The 14,648-nt window shown below is 46.8% G+C and overlaps 1 protein-coding gene across 4 annotated transcripts in view; it reads left to right on the top strand.

Annotated features, from left to right (window-relative positions):
• The first annotated feature begins 5,416 nt into the window (after positions 1-5,416).
• Positions 5,417-14,648, top strand: part of SH3RF2 (SH3 domain containing ring finger 2) — a 260,863-nt gene continuing 251,631 nt past the window's right edge. For all 4 annotated transcript variants that reach the window (XM_069244686.1, XM_069244689.1, XM_069244683.1 and 1 more), the window contains exon 1: positions 5,417-5,529. The gene's annotated coding sequence lies outside the window, so the exon portion shown is untranslated. The remainder of the gene's footprint in view (positions 5,530-14,648) is intronic.

Raw genomic sequence — 14,648 nt, 5'->3', positions numbered from 1 at the left:
TAAATTTATGGAACATGATTGTAAAACGGGGATGGGTGATGGTGGAGTAATGTCCATGGCAGAGTCCAGTTCTCAGTCGCACAGGTGCATTGTCCATATGCCTATGGAAGGATGGAGCTGGGGCAGTTCAAGGTTGGACAGGGTGACAATGTGGGACAGTGGGATGACATCAGGGGGTATCGTTTGCTGGCGGGGGTCTTGCAATCCTACTCTGTCTTCTTGTGAGATCTCAGGTTCCGCTTGCGGGGTGGTTCTTCTTCTGCAGGAGGTGGGGTTCTGGTGGCCTGTCGTTGTGTGGGGGCCTCCTGTCCACTACCGCCGGCGGAGGTGGTAGGCTGTTCCTGGTCCAGGCTAGTGACAGGGGCCCTTTGTGGTGCCACATGGTCCCGCAATGTGGTGACTATCTGGGTTAGGGCCACAACGATGGTCCCCATTGCGGAACTAATGTTCCTCAGTTCCTCTCGGAACCCCATGTACTGTTGCTCCTGCATGACCTGGATCTCCTGGAACCTGGCCAGTACCGTAGCCATCGTCTCCTGGGAGCGGTGGTATGCTCCCATGATGGAGGAGAGGGCCTCTTGGAGAGTCGGTTCCCTGGGCCTGTCCCCCCCCTGTCGCACAGCAGCCCTCCCAGTTCCCCTGTTTCCCTGGGCCTCTGTCCCCTGGACGGTGTGCCCACTACCACTGCCCCCAGGTCCCTGTTGTTGTTGGGGTGGTGGGTCAACCTGGGTGCCCTGTAGTGGTGGACACACCGCTGATTGACGTGTCCTGGAGACAGAGGCATGGGCCCGCTGGGTAGGAGCTGTGCTGGTGTTCCCAGAGGGGGTTAGGTCTGGTGTAGCCTGTGGCTGTCTGTGGGGAACCGACTGTCCCGAGGTCCCCGATGGGCCGGGCTGGTCATCAGGGTCCAGGGAGACAGAGCTGCTGTCATCACTGGGGGCCTCTTCTGGGGGTGGGATGGACATCTCTGGACCCTCCGTGGCGGTGTGGTGGCGTTCGGGTCCTGCAGGGGTATAAGAGTATGGTTATTGCTTCTGTGTGTGGCATTTCGTGTAAAGGGTGGGTGGCAGTGTACCCCAGTGCTGGCATTCCCTTGTGGGTTCTTTTGTGACGGTGGCTTGTGGGGGTGATGGGTGTGTGCAGTGGGCATGCTTTGGGGATGGGTGTCCATGCTTTGGGGAGGCATGCAGGGCTGGGTTTTGGGATGGGTGGGTTGTGATGGTGAGCCATTAGCAAGGAGTTGGTGTGATGGGGGTGGGGGTGAGGGTGGGGGTATGATTTGGCATGCAGGTGGGGTGGGGGAATGAAGTAGTGAAGATTTGCCTTACCAGAGTCCATTCCTCCGCCTACTCCTGCGAGGCCCTCGGGATGCAGGATGTGCAAGACTTCCTCCTCCCATGCTGTGAATTCTGGGGGAGTAGGTGGGGGTCCGCCGCCAGTCTTCTGCACCGCAATGTTGTGCCTTGATACCATGGAACGCACCTTCCCCCGTAGGTCGTTCCACCGCTTCCTGATGTCGTCCCGATTGCGTGGATGCTGTCCCACAGCGTTGACCCTGTCCACTATTCTGCTCCATAGCTCCATCTTCCTGGCAATGGTGGTGTGCTGCACCTGTGCCCCGAAGAGCTGGGGCTCTACACGTACTATTTCCTCCACCATGACCCTGAGTTCTGCGTCAGAGAACCTGGGGTGTCTTTGGGGTGCCATGGGGTGGTGTGGATGAGGTGAGGGGTGGTGTATGTGTTGTAGAGTGTGGTGAGTGTGGTGGTGTATGGTGTTTTGTGCGTGGAAAGTGTGTGGGTGATGTTGTGATTTGCCTCTGTGTGATGGTGTACTCTATGCTGTGCTCTCTCACTCTGTCCTTCATTCGCAATTGTGGTCGTAGGGGTTTGTGGGTGATGTGGGTGTGTGTTTTATACTGGATTGGGTGTGTGGGAGTGGTGTGTGTATGTGTCTCAGGTGTGTGTATTTTGAATTATCCAATGTGGATGTGTTTTGTAAAGGTGTGTGTATTTTGAGCGCGGCGGTGTGTACCGCCAATGGAATACCACGGTTGAAAGACCGCTGCGGGGATTTGTGGGTCGGAATGGCATGGGCGTATTTCTGTTGGCGTGACGGTGGAGGTTTGGTCATCGCCAGTTTCCCGCTGACCTTTGGTGTGGCGGAATATTGTGGATGTCGGGTTTTTGGCGGTTTGCCAGTTGCGGGTCAGAATGACCGTGGCGGTTTACCGCGGCCGCGGCGGTGTTATGGCGGCCTTCTGGCCGGCGGTTAGCGACTTTTACCGCCAAGGTCAGAATGACCCCCAGAATCTCTAGTGCAAACTTAAACATATAAAAAAAATCTGTGAAATGCCTGTTGCAAGGAGATATTAGAATCAGTTTAATACAATTCTGGTTTTTCTTTTTTGTTTTAAAAAGAAAAGATGCAGTAGCTCGGAATGTGCATAAACAAGCAGAAAGTTTCTAACCTTTTTATAGTTACCTAAGGAGTTCAAAAGAACAGACATGTTGGCATAAATATCTAATTTCTGGTTGTCATTGTACTGCTAGAAAAACAGAGCAGAAGACAGAAAAAACATGTTTCGTTTCTGTTCTTGGAATTGCTGTTTTAACTATGCTCTGTGACCTGACCTACCTTTCCCCTGGGATGCTTGCTCTAACAGCAGCCTTAGTAACCTCAGAACTCAACTGTAATACCTTATTACAGTTGAATTCTGACGTCATTCCTTTAAAATCAGCGGCTGGACGTATCACAAGTCCAGGATCATAAATCAATAGGAGACAGGTTTTGTTACAGGGATTGAAAACTATTACATTATTTATATTATGTTATATTATATTATATTATAATAATTATATTAGATTAGATTATATTAGATTATGATATATGTGACATTTTGAGCACTGGTCCATGTTTTCTGGTATATTGGGAATATAGATAATAAAGTGGAAGCAGCTGTCTTTGACAGGGACGTAGTTTAGTCAGTAAGATGTGGGGGGGGGTGAGCTTCCGATTTTCCAACAATTGCGCTATCATATAATGCTCAAATACATCACACAAAAAGCATGGTGCATGACCGGTGCTAAAGAGGCAGTGGAAAAGGAGGCTAATGCAGATTGGTAGGGGTACTAAGTGAGAGAAAGCACTATATTTTGTAAAATAACCAACATTTTTTAAGACTTTTAAAACAGAGAGGCAAAGGGTGTATGTGCCTTTTTAGGTTTCACCTGCACGGGCGCTTGCTGCCTGCAAAATCTATTGTTAGTAAAAAGAAACTTAAAAGGGTCTTAGAATCAGCCCTTTACATACCTGAACTTACCATTGGCTTAGTCCAACTTCGGTCTGATATACGTGCTTCTGAGTGGCCAGCACGTCATCTGCACATCATCCTGCTTCACTTCCTGTTGTCTTCTTCGTCTTCTTTGCCCCTCTTTCTGTCGGGTAGCCTCTGGACCAAATACTCCTTCTGATCACTTCCAATTGGACACTGATCAGTGTCCTTCCTCACTGGTTACGATGCCGAAGGTACTTCTTTTTTCTTTATGCAGCCTGTATTCTTTCTTCGCTGACATCTTCTTTCTTTGCTGCTGTCTTCTTTGCTGTATGCTGTCTTCTGTCTTCTTTCTTCACTGCTGTCTTCTTTCTTCTTTACTGCATGTCATCTTCTGTCTTCTTTCTTCACTTCCTTCCTTCAAGTTAACACTTGACAAGACAAAACCTGTGTATTCCTCACAAATACTGTAAGGGGCTGATGGTATACATACAGCATTTAAGTGTAAAGCCGGAAAACTTGTTATGTCTGTTTGTCAAAACTGGTAGGAAATTGGACCTTGGCAATTCAAATCTGCTGTAAATTGTGAAAAATCACCCCAACTCAGCTCGGGTAATCCCTGCCCCTACCACTCTTTCCCCAACTCGGCCCAAGAACCGAATCATAGCTGTCTACTAGGGTTTGTGGCATGATCCCAGGCATGAGGTCAAACCTTGCACCAGTGTGATGACGCCTATAGTGGTGCTCTCCAAGGCCGCCGCGTGCATTAGACAGAAACATGGTTCACACATAGTAAGGTATGGATAGTTTTGCATTCTATCCCCCCAATGGCACGCTGATTAGAGCTGCGGAATCCACAAATCCTTCCCAGTGCCACCTATCCTCAGGATTTAACTGAAAAGTGCTTAGAAGTAGAGAGTGTATTGAGATGGTGCTAAATCTCGATTGAAAAGGACTCCTCCTCGGGTACGAAATGGAAAATAGCAAGGCGGTAATGTGCATTTCAAGGACAGGGCTGCTCACTTCTCAACTGTGCACAGCGTACAGCACTGTCAAGGCCCTACCCGTTACCTGCACACAGCTCATGTATACTCTGCTCAGAGCAGTATTCTGGCCCTCAACTGTACATAGCTCAGAGCACCTTCCGACCGCTCTTCACTCAAACACAATCTCCACGGGCCTAAAAAAATAAAATAAAAAAATAATGCGTTCTAGTGTAAGGTAACTGCAGCTCATGTAAAGCGCTCCAATACCTTCGGGTTGGCTATGTTAAACAAAAAACTGCAAATAACTAACAAGCACTGGCAAACCAATAGGTTTCACCTTTATTTCTTCTTTTGCATTCTATCTTACTATTTAACTAGATTATAAATAATATAATAGTGTTTGTTTTAAATTTCATAAACCAATAATAGTTGTTTATGTTGGGATTTAGGTTGAATTAATAAACTACATAAACAATCATTACGGTTTAACAAATTTCAAACATAACATTTTTCTAATATTTATAATCCGGTTAGATAATGAGATAGAATGCAAAAGAAAAGAATGCGAAACCTATTGGCTTTACCAATGCTTAATTGTCTGTGTGTGTGTGTATGTGTGTGTGTACTCACACATACCCGATTGAAAGCTCTTGTACCCAACTATTTAATATAAAATACATTTATTAGGGGGGTCTAACTCCTAAATACCCCCATGAAACTACGCCCCTCTTCGATCTCAACCTGTTGAGGAGAGGTGGGCGACTAGTTAATTCCTTTTGCATTGTAAAAAAAGAAGCTGTAATATAGGAGTGCATACGCACCATTGTGTAATTCTCGCTTACTAAAGTAATCTTCCTGCACCTTAGTTATATTGTGTGAAAACTGTTTTGCAAAGCATCTTATTCCACCAAAGACCGCCTCAAAGAACTGGAAGGAAGCGAGGGGTCGGGAGAAGACGAAGGAGCAGCGGCGAGGGGACGAGAAGGGAGCTCTGTGAATAGAAACGTCTCCTCTTCGTAACTGTCTGCCAAAAGTACCTGTCAAGCTGGGCGTGCACAGACGCAGGCAACACCCGCAGGGAGCAGGCGCTTCCGTCACAGCGTCTTGCAGGGCAGGCAAGCGTTAAAAGTGCGCCTCAAGAGCTGTAAACGGATCCCTGAAAGTTGGCAGGAAGGAGGCAGAAGTATCTGACTGCAGCCTGTGAGGAGGATCGCTGAGCCGCGCTTTACTTCACAACCTGCCTTGGCATTAGGTGGCCACGGACATGAGGTTAGTGCGCAGGGCAGGGGGGGTGTGCGCGCGCGATGAGTTTTACGTTCCGTAACTTGTTTTTTCCGTTGGCGGATGAGCGAGCTAGGGCAGTGGGAGCAGGGAGGTAAATGATTTGCCCAAGCCCAAACAGTTTCAGTCAACAGGGTAGTGGGGCGTTGAAGGGTCGTGCATTGGGTGGCTGCGCTGAGCCGAGTGTTTGTGCATTTTTGACTGTTGGATGTCTAAAATGAATTCATAGACCTTGGATTTTCTTCTAATTAATCGAAAAAAGTACACGTCGGGAACAGTGAGCAGGGATTGCCTTGCTGCGTTGACGGTGTGTTCCGTTTAAACTTCCTGCATTCCCTACGGGCTGGGTGGTTGTCTGGGCACACATGGAGGCGCGCGTCCTGTGGCTGCTGCCAGCGCCGGGCAGTGGGTAGCACGGTGGCACAGGTAGTCGCTGCCTTCCTGAGCCCCTCCTGCATGGGAAATCATCCCGCGCAGGGGGCGCGTGGGGTACCACCAGCAGTGCGGACAGGTCGTGTTACAGTGCGGTACTAAACTCGTACCTGTGCTCCTCCAAACTTGCCACACAGATCACTGCGGTGCCCAGGTAGTCTGGTGAGCGAATGATACTTCTAGTTTCATTGTTTACACGGACGACAGGAGGAACGAGGCGTCACTCGGAAGCCGGGCTTGTCAACACCTGTCTTTAATCATCCTGTGCCAACCGTCAGTACTAAATACACTTTCAGCAATGGACAGTCTCGTCTACAAGTACCAAAATGCAAAGGGAACAGGTGAAAGGGGTGTACTTTCTCCTGACACGAGACAATTTGTGATACGTATTTCGCAAACTATCTCTGCATTGGATGTTATGGACGCTGCAGAGAGCCATACATTTGAACCTAGTTTCAAATGGAGTAGTGAGCTTTCAGGGAGGGTTTGACATGATCTCGTTTGCTAAAACTGGAGGGCGTTTTTGGCTGCTATTGCTTTTGGACTTTAGAGTCCAGCAGTAAGAAAACCAGTGTAGCATATTGCAGTAGTCCAGTTGTGCCATGAGACGAGTGCCTGTTAGCGACACCCGCTGGTCACTTAGGAATACTGGGGCATTTTGGATAGCAGGGCGAGCTGAAGATTGATATTCATGACCGTGGCATTGACTTGTGGTGTTAACAAGAGTTCATTGTTGGATAGGTCAAGTAGATGACCTGTTTCTAGCTTCTAAAGAGGTTGATAAACGGGCAATATTGCCTGGTGCCAATTAAAGGCTAGAGAGAGCGTAAACTTTCCTCAATCCAGTGGAACACATGGCCCAAGAACAAGGAAATACGAATGAGTTATCTGGTCTGTAGTCTAGCCAGAAATTTATGTCATTTGCATTCACCCGTGACCTCACCTGGTGCTGATCTAGTAGATTTGAAAGGGGGTATGCAAAAATAGCAAGCAAAGGTATTTCACTTGAAGTAAGCACTATAGGAGAGAACCTGCAAACACTAAATATGGAAGTTTTAAAATCTGACTCAATAATTAATTCTAAAGCGCATGCACATCTCGGTTCTGCCAAAATGGTCACTTATCGTGAGGAACACTTTCAGACAGTCCTAGCTTTTTATCAAATGGCCCAATTTACTTTTGGTGTATTTTGTTTCACTTTTCCAATTTTAACCCCTAAGCTGCCAGGCCTTTTCCCCCTCAGGTGCCTGGCCTTGTTTTGGCTATTTGGTGCAGTTTGCACTTAGGTTCACGTAAGCTACCCATGGCAAATTTGCATCCTTGTGTTCCCAACATCCTAGGGTTTCTAAAGTTAACCAGAGTTTGTGGGTTCCCCTGGAAGAGACCAAGAAATAAGCCAAAATACAGTGAACATTTTTTTTTTTTAAAGGGCTGCAGAAGAAAACTTGTGTTTTTTTCCCTGAAAATGGCATCAACAAATGGTTTGCAGTGCCCAAATTACCATCTTCCCAGCTTTCAGGAATAGGCAGACTTGAATCACAAAACCACATTTTCATCACAATTTTAGCATTTTACTGGGAAATATCCAATTTTTACTATTTTTGTGCTTTAGGCCGCCTTCCAGTTAGTGCCTGAAATGGGTGTAAAACCAATGCTGGATCCCGGACAGCTAAACATTTCTAAAAAGTAGACAAAATTCTGAATTCAGCAAGGGGTCATTTGTGTAGATCCTTCAAGGTTTTCCTATGGGCAGTAACAGCTCAAAAAAAGAATTTGAAATTGAGGTGAAAAAACCTCCACGTCCACGTCCACGTTTTCTTCTATAGCTTTTTCCACCTATGGCAGAGTTTTGAAAGCAATATATTACGTCTGCTGGACTATTCTGGTTGCGGAGATATATAGGGCTTGTAGGTTCTTCATGAACCCTAGGTACCCAGAGCCAATAAAGGCACCATGCAATGGGTTTTCATTGTATACCGGGTATACAGCAATTCATTTGGTGAAATATAAAGAGTGAAAAAAAGGTATCAAGGACTTTTTTGTATTTCCAAAATGAGCACAAGATAAGGTGTTGAGAAGAAGTGGTTATTTGCTCATTGCAAAATTTTGGGGTCCCCATACTAGCATGTAAATTATAGGGCATTTCTCAAATAGATGTATTTTTTTACACACTGTCTGACATTTGGAAGGAAAAAATGTAGTGAAAGACAAGGGGCAATAACACTTGTTCTTCTATTCTGTGTTCCCCCAAATCTCCCGATACAAATGGTAACTCACTTGCGTGGGTAGGCCTAATGCCCGCGACAGGAAACGCAACATGGACACATCACATTTTTACATTGAAATCTGACGTGTTTTTTGGAAAGAGCCTAGCTGTGCATTTTGGCCTCTAGCTTAGCCGGCACCTAGAGAAACCTACCAAACCTGTGCATTTTTTTAAAACTAGACACCTAGGTGAATCCAGGATGGGGAGACTTGTGGAGCCCTCACCAGGTTCTATAACCCAGAATCCTCTGCAAGCCTCAAAATCTGGCAAAAAAAACACTTTTTCCTTACATTTCGGTGATGGAAACTTCTGGAATTTGAGGGGAGCCACAAACTTTCTTCTACCCAGCATTCCCCCAAGTCTCTCAATAAAAATGGTACCTCACATGTGTGGGTAGGCCTAGTGCCAGCGACAGGAAATGCCCCAAAACACAAAGCGGACACATCACATTTCCCCAAAGAAAACGGACCTGTTTTTTGCAAAGTTCTTAGCTGTGGATTTTGGCCTCTATCTCAGCCGACACCTAGGAAAACCTAGCAGACCTGGACATTTCCGAACACTAGAGACCTAGGGGAACCCAGGATGGAGTAACTTGTGGCGCTCCCATTAGGTTCTGTTACCCAGAATCCTTAACAAACCTCACAATTTGTCATTAAAACCCACTTTTTCCTCAAATTTCAGCGCTGCAAAGTTCTGGAATCTGAGGGGAGCCACAAATTTCGACTCAGCATTCCTTCAAGTCTCCTGATGAAAATGGTTCCTCACTTGTGTTGGTAGGCTTAGTGCCCACAACAATAAACACCCCAGAACCCAACATTGACACATCACATTTTTACATTGACAACTGACGAGTTTTTTGGAAAGTGCCTAGCTGTGGATTTTGGTCTCTAGCTCAGCCGGCCCCTAGGAAAACCTACAAAACCTGTACATTTTTTAAAACTAGACATCTAGGGGAACTCAGGATGGGGTAACTTGTGGCGCTATCACCAGGTTCTGTTACCCAGAATCCTTAGCAAACCATACAATTCGGCATAAAAACACTTTTTCTTCACATTTCGGTGCTGCAAAGTTCTGGAATCTGCGGGAATCCACAAACTTCCTTCTACCCAGCGTTCCCCCAGGTCTCCAGATAAAAATGGTACTTCACTTGTGTGGGTAGGCCAAGTGCCCACAACAGGAAATGCCCCAAACACAATGTGGACACATCAAAATTATCAAATACAAAACTACCAGTTTTTGGGGGGGCACCTGCGTTTTTGGTCCTGGGCTCAGCAGACTTCAAGGGAAATCTACCAAAGCCAGACATTTCTGAAAACTAGACACCAGAGGGAGTCCAGAGAGGTGTGATTTGCGTGGATCCCCCAGTGTTTTCTTACCCAGAATCCTCAGCAAACCTTAAATTTAGCTAAATAAATCACATTTTTTCCAACATTTCTGTGGGGGGATCTCCGCACCGGCACAAATTTCTTAGCACCCAGCATTCCCTGTCAACCTCCCGGTAAAAATTATACCTCACTTGCGTAGGTGGGCCAAGTGCCTGTGACAGGGAAGAGTCAAAAATATGTCAAAAAGGAAGGGGAACCAAAGAGGGACCAAAAGGGCAGTTTGAAAAAAATAAAACGTTTTTAGGCTGACAAGTGGGGCAAAATTTTAATCAATATAGATGCAACAATGCTGGGTGGTAGGAATTTTGAAGATTCCTGCAGATTCCAGACGTTTCCATCACAAAAATATGGGGAAAATGTGTGATTTCAAGCAAACTTGGAGGTTTGCAGGGCATTGTGGGTAAGCAAATGGTGTGGGGTGCATGTGAAGCACACCACCCTGGACTCACCCAGATGTTTAGTTTTCAGATGTGTCTAGGTCTCGTAGATTTTTCTACATGGCAGCGTCCCAAAGTCCAAAAAGTGCAGCCCTCACCATTCCAAGTGGGACGATTTTAAGATTTAGACAAGCTCTAATGGCTCAAATGTAAAACCAAAGCCCAAAATAATCAAGTGTCCTCTTGCTTGACATGGGATAAGATATTTTAGTGTGCCGGGGAGAGCTGAAAGACTGTTACCCCCTTCAGTTGGGGTGGGGGCATAACGATACCAATACTAGTTGGTAGCCACCACCCCAATATTTAGATTTTTTTTTTTAATTCCCTAGTATCTAGTAGGCTTTCTGCCCCCCCCCCCAGGAGTGGATCGGGAGTAATTGCCCCATCTGCCCACCGGTGGGCAGAACAACTTTGTCCCCATTTATTTCGGGTGGGAGTATGGCAATACTCCCACCCTCTTTTTTGAAAAAAAATTCCCTGGTCTCTGGTGGGCTTTCAGACCCTCTTGGAGGCAGATGGGCCTTCCAGAAATAGGCCGATCTGCCCCAAGGGGGGCAGAAATGGCCAGCAGTAATGTGCCCCCATGGGGGGGGGCCCTCGCCCAACGGGCTGCCCCTCCCAAACAAAACATACACACACCAATCCATGGTGCCTAAGTGGTTTCTAACCCTCCCCCGGGGGGCAGATAAATTTGCCCGCCAAGGGAACAACCCTAGCCTGGAGGTGGCTCACCAGCAGTTAAAAAAAAAATCCTGGTGCCTAGTGGTTTCTGGCCCCCTTGAGGGCGGATCGGCCTTACTAAAATAGGCCGATCTGCCCCCAAGGGGGGCAGCAATGGCCTAAAATAAATTTGCCCCCCTGGGGAGGGAGCCTTCCCTAACAAGCCGCTCCCCTTGCGTGAAATTGGTGTGAATAAATAGTCCCTGGTGTCTAGTGGTTTCTGCCCCTCTTGAGGGCAGATTGGCCTAATAAAAATAGGCCAATCTGCCCCAATGGTGGGCAGAAATGGCCTATAATAAAATTGCCCCCCAGGGGAGCGATCCTTGCCTAAGGGGTCGCTCCCCATTTGTTAAAAAATAATTTTAAAAAATCCCTGGTGCCTACTGGTTTCTGCCTCCTGTGGGGGCATATCAACCTAATTAAAATAGGCTGGGCAGAAATGGCCTCAAATAAATTTGCTCCCCATAGGAGCAACCTTTGCCTAAGGGGTCACTCTCCTTCTGTGAAATTGACCTAATCAAAAATCCCTGGTGTCTAGTGGTTTCTGCACACATTGGGGCCAGATTGGCCGAAGAAAAAAAGGCAGATGGGACAGAAATGGCCTAAAAACAATTTCCCCCCAACCCCCTGAAGAGTGACCCTTGCCTAAGGGGTCGCTCCCAACATGTAAACAATAAAAAAAAGATCTCTGGTGTCTAGAGATTTATGCTCCCCTTGGGGCAGATCGACCCAATTAAAATAGGCCGATCTGCCCCCAGGGGGGCAGAACAGGCCTTATATAAAATGCTCCCCCTGGGAAGCGACCCTCATGTCAATTACAACATAAAACACAAACCAACACAAAATCCGTGGTGTCTAATGGGAATTTCTGCAGCCCAACCATTTTACGATCGTGCTACAGAAATACTCAAAGAGACATGAAAGGAAAGGCCTTTCCTTTCCTTTCATGCCTCCACCTGTCCCCACTCCCCGATCGGAAGAGAAATGCTTTTGCATTTCTCTTCTGATCCGTGCTGGAAGCTGAGCTTCTAGCGTGATGGGAGACGACCTCTGATGAGGTCAGCGCGCAATTGCGCGCTAACATCTTCAGACGTCACTGGGAGGGCGATTCCCCTTCCGTCCCTGCCCTGGGGGGTGGGTGGGTGGGAGACTAATAGGGGGAGCACTAGCACTCCCCCCCCATAAGCTGGGTGCAGGATGTAATGGTTACGTCCTGGGCACCCGAGAGGTACTGCCCAGGATGTAACTGTTATGTCCAAGGCACCCAAGGGGTTACGAATTGTCCCAAACATCAGAAAGATCAAGGCTGTCTAAATGAGTCACATTCGACATTGGGCCACCTATACAGTGTGATCTACGTTTACCAAAAGTTTCATATATAGTCGCAAGCAAAAGACATAAAGCCTAATTCAGAGCTTGGTGGATGGGTTTCTCCGCCACAAACACAACAGATATCCCATCAGCCTTTTACAAGTGTATTATATCCTATAGCACTAGTAATAAGGCATACAGGGTATCCCTCTGGTTTATAAAAATGTAAACTGTCGGATAACTTTAAATCAGGCCACTAGTCTTCCTAATTGGGCCTAGTGGTTTAGTTTGAAACAGTTGCAAACTGCTTGCTTAGTTTGGCAACTCTCCGTAAATATGCAGAGCTTGTCCTGGCAGGCGCCAGTGGCAGACATCCAGGTGACATTGTTGAAAATGTTTTCGTATTCTATTTTTCTCAGTAGGAAAAGTTGTAGGTTGATTGAGTGATTGTATGTAGAACCACCCAGTTGTTCCAGAGCATAAAGAGAGCCAGAGGATAGGTTTGCCCTGTCCCTGTTCCTGCCATCAGCTACATATTCTCTTTAACAATTCTACGCAGTTTTTCTAAATCCCTCATAAACAATATTAATTACAGGAGCGGTAGCATCTTCGAAGAATAGATTATGTGAATTTGTAACTGTCGGATTCTGTACCAGTGTAAAGTTCCTCAATCATATAAACGTGTCAGTTTGGGCATAGAACAACTATGAGCATTCACTGACCCACTCACTCGCCAACCTACTCACCCCCCCACCAAGTCACATCTCCTCCAGTCATCCACTCACTCACCCACCCTCTCACCCACTCACTTACTCACTGAGTTTGTGGAATCTATTGTACCACACCTGAAATATTTTATTTCCTCTTTGAGGTGCCAGGCGCATAACATGATTGAAAAATGTCCAACTTTGCGCAAGAGCAGGAAGAACACAGTACTGTAGACGATACCAAGCAGCATCTGTGCCAAGATGAGCTGATAATACTGACCCCTTCATTCGGTAGATTGTAGGACCTTGTCCACATATAGGCCACTTTCAATGTTGTCTAGCAGTGGTTTATATGATTCAGATCTATTTAGTTAGCTGGGTCAGAGTGAATGGTTGATGGTAGCGCTTTTGGTGCTAGAAGAGTAATGCAGGCTCCTGCGGGCCCTGGCGGAAGAGGGGGGCTCCCAACACAGCAGGGAACCTAAAACCTTCAGAAGGCCCCCATTCATCATAAGGCCAATGAACATCACTGAGAAATTAGAGTATCAAGCTGCATCATCACATTCTGTAGGGGTTGGCATCATTTTGTGTTCTGCCACCGTCTAGTGCATGCCAGCTTGGCACAGGAAAGCAGTATAAAAAGAATAATGTACATTGGCAAAAGTAGAGGGATCAATACAGCAATATAATGCTGGTATTCATGGATGTATTGGTATGTATAGTGCACAAACCTAGCTGGGATGCAAAAGGAGCTGTACTTCCAGATTATGTACAGTGAGCAGCGAGAAGGTGGCTCTCTTCCGTGTTGAGTCCGGGTGTGCAGTGGGAGCTGGGAAAATCCTTGTTGGTGATGTCCCTTGAAGAGGTGGTCTTGAATTACAGGCTGATGGGCAAGCCTGATGTGCAGAGAATTACTGCTTCAAACTATGGGCTCCTCGTTGGAGACGTTTATTTACTTTTTGCAGGAATATGTTCAGTTTCAGTCCGAAAATGCCCTGACTCCTAGTGTTGTGTTGCCCCTCTCGCCTCACTCAGGCCTTCCTTCAACTAGAAATCGGAGAGATCTATGTCACGTATGTGATGCAGTAGAGCAATCGGGTATTGGCTGATTTGACAGGCTACCGGGAGATGTGAAATTGTTCAAATCTGGGTGTGAGTAGATCATTCGGTTTTTTTTTCCTCTACATTCTGGCGCTACAAGTTCGGCTTGCAACAAGACTATGCAAAGGAAATTCTGAATCGCAAACCAAGGGAGGAAACCACAATGAAACCCGACTAACAACTGCAGAACCTGTAGCCTGCTATCGTGTGACTACTCTTAAGCAGGCCTATTGTCAGATTGGCTCGAGACTACAAAACGCCCTAAAGCCAAGACACAGGTATACATCGTACCTCCTCCGTCCGTATTCCGCATACAAAATAGTTCTGTATTCCTCATCCCACCCATCCTGTGGTCAATTTTCAGCCGATAACCCCCCATCTCACAAAGGCCCAGAGAATACATTCTTCGCATAACATTAGTATATTCTCCTGTCAATACCTCTTAGTTCTAATTATCTCAGTCTGTTTTGGGAGGTTTGGGGCGGGGAGAGAAGTGGAATCATCACAGAAAGAGCACAACACACCTGAATGCGCTCTAAGTTGCCCGCTGAGGCTGAGAGAGGCAGGGAATTGGAGTACAAGCAACCTCCCCTCGTACAGCAGGTAGAATCTCCCTGCCAGACGTTTTGCATCTTCCACACGCAAAAGTGCACACCAACAGAATGTGTGTTTACCCGACTAAAGGGCTCCTCTGATGCGCTATTCAGCATGCGCCGAATATGTTAAAATCCACCAGTTCCAGAGACAA

Source organism: Pleurodeles waltl, chromosome 7 (assembly GCF_031143425.1).
Source record: "Pleurodeles waltl isolate 20211129_DDA chromosome 7, aPleWal1.hap1.20221129, whole genome shotgun sequence".
Taxonomy (NCBI): domain Eukaryota; kingdom Metazoa; phylum Chordata; class Amphibia; order Caudata; family Salamandridae; genus Pleurodeles; species Pleurodeles waltl.
Note: the sequence above shows the minus strand (reverse complement) of the source record. Positions and strands in the feature narration are given on the sequence as shown.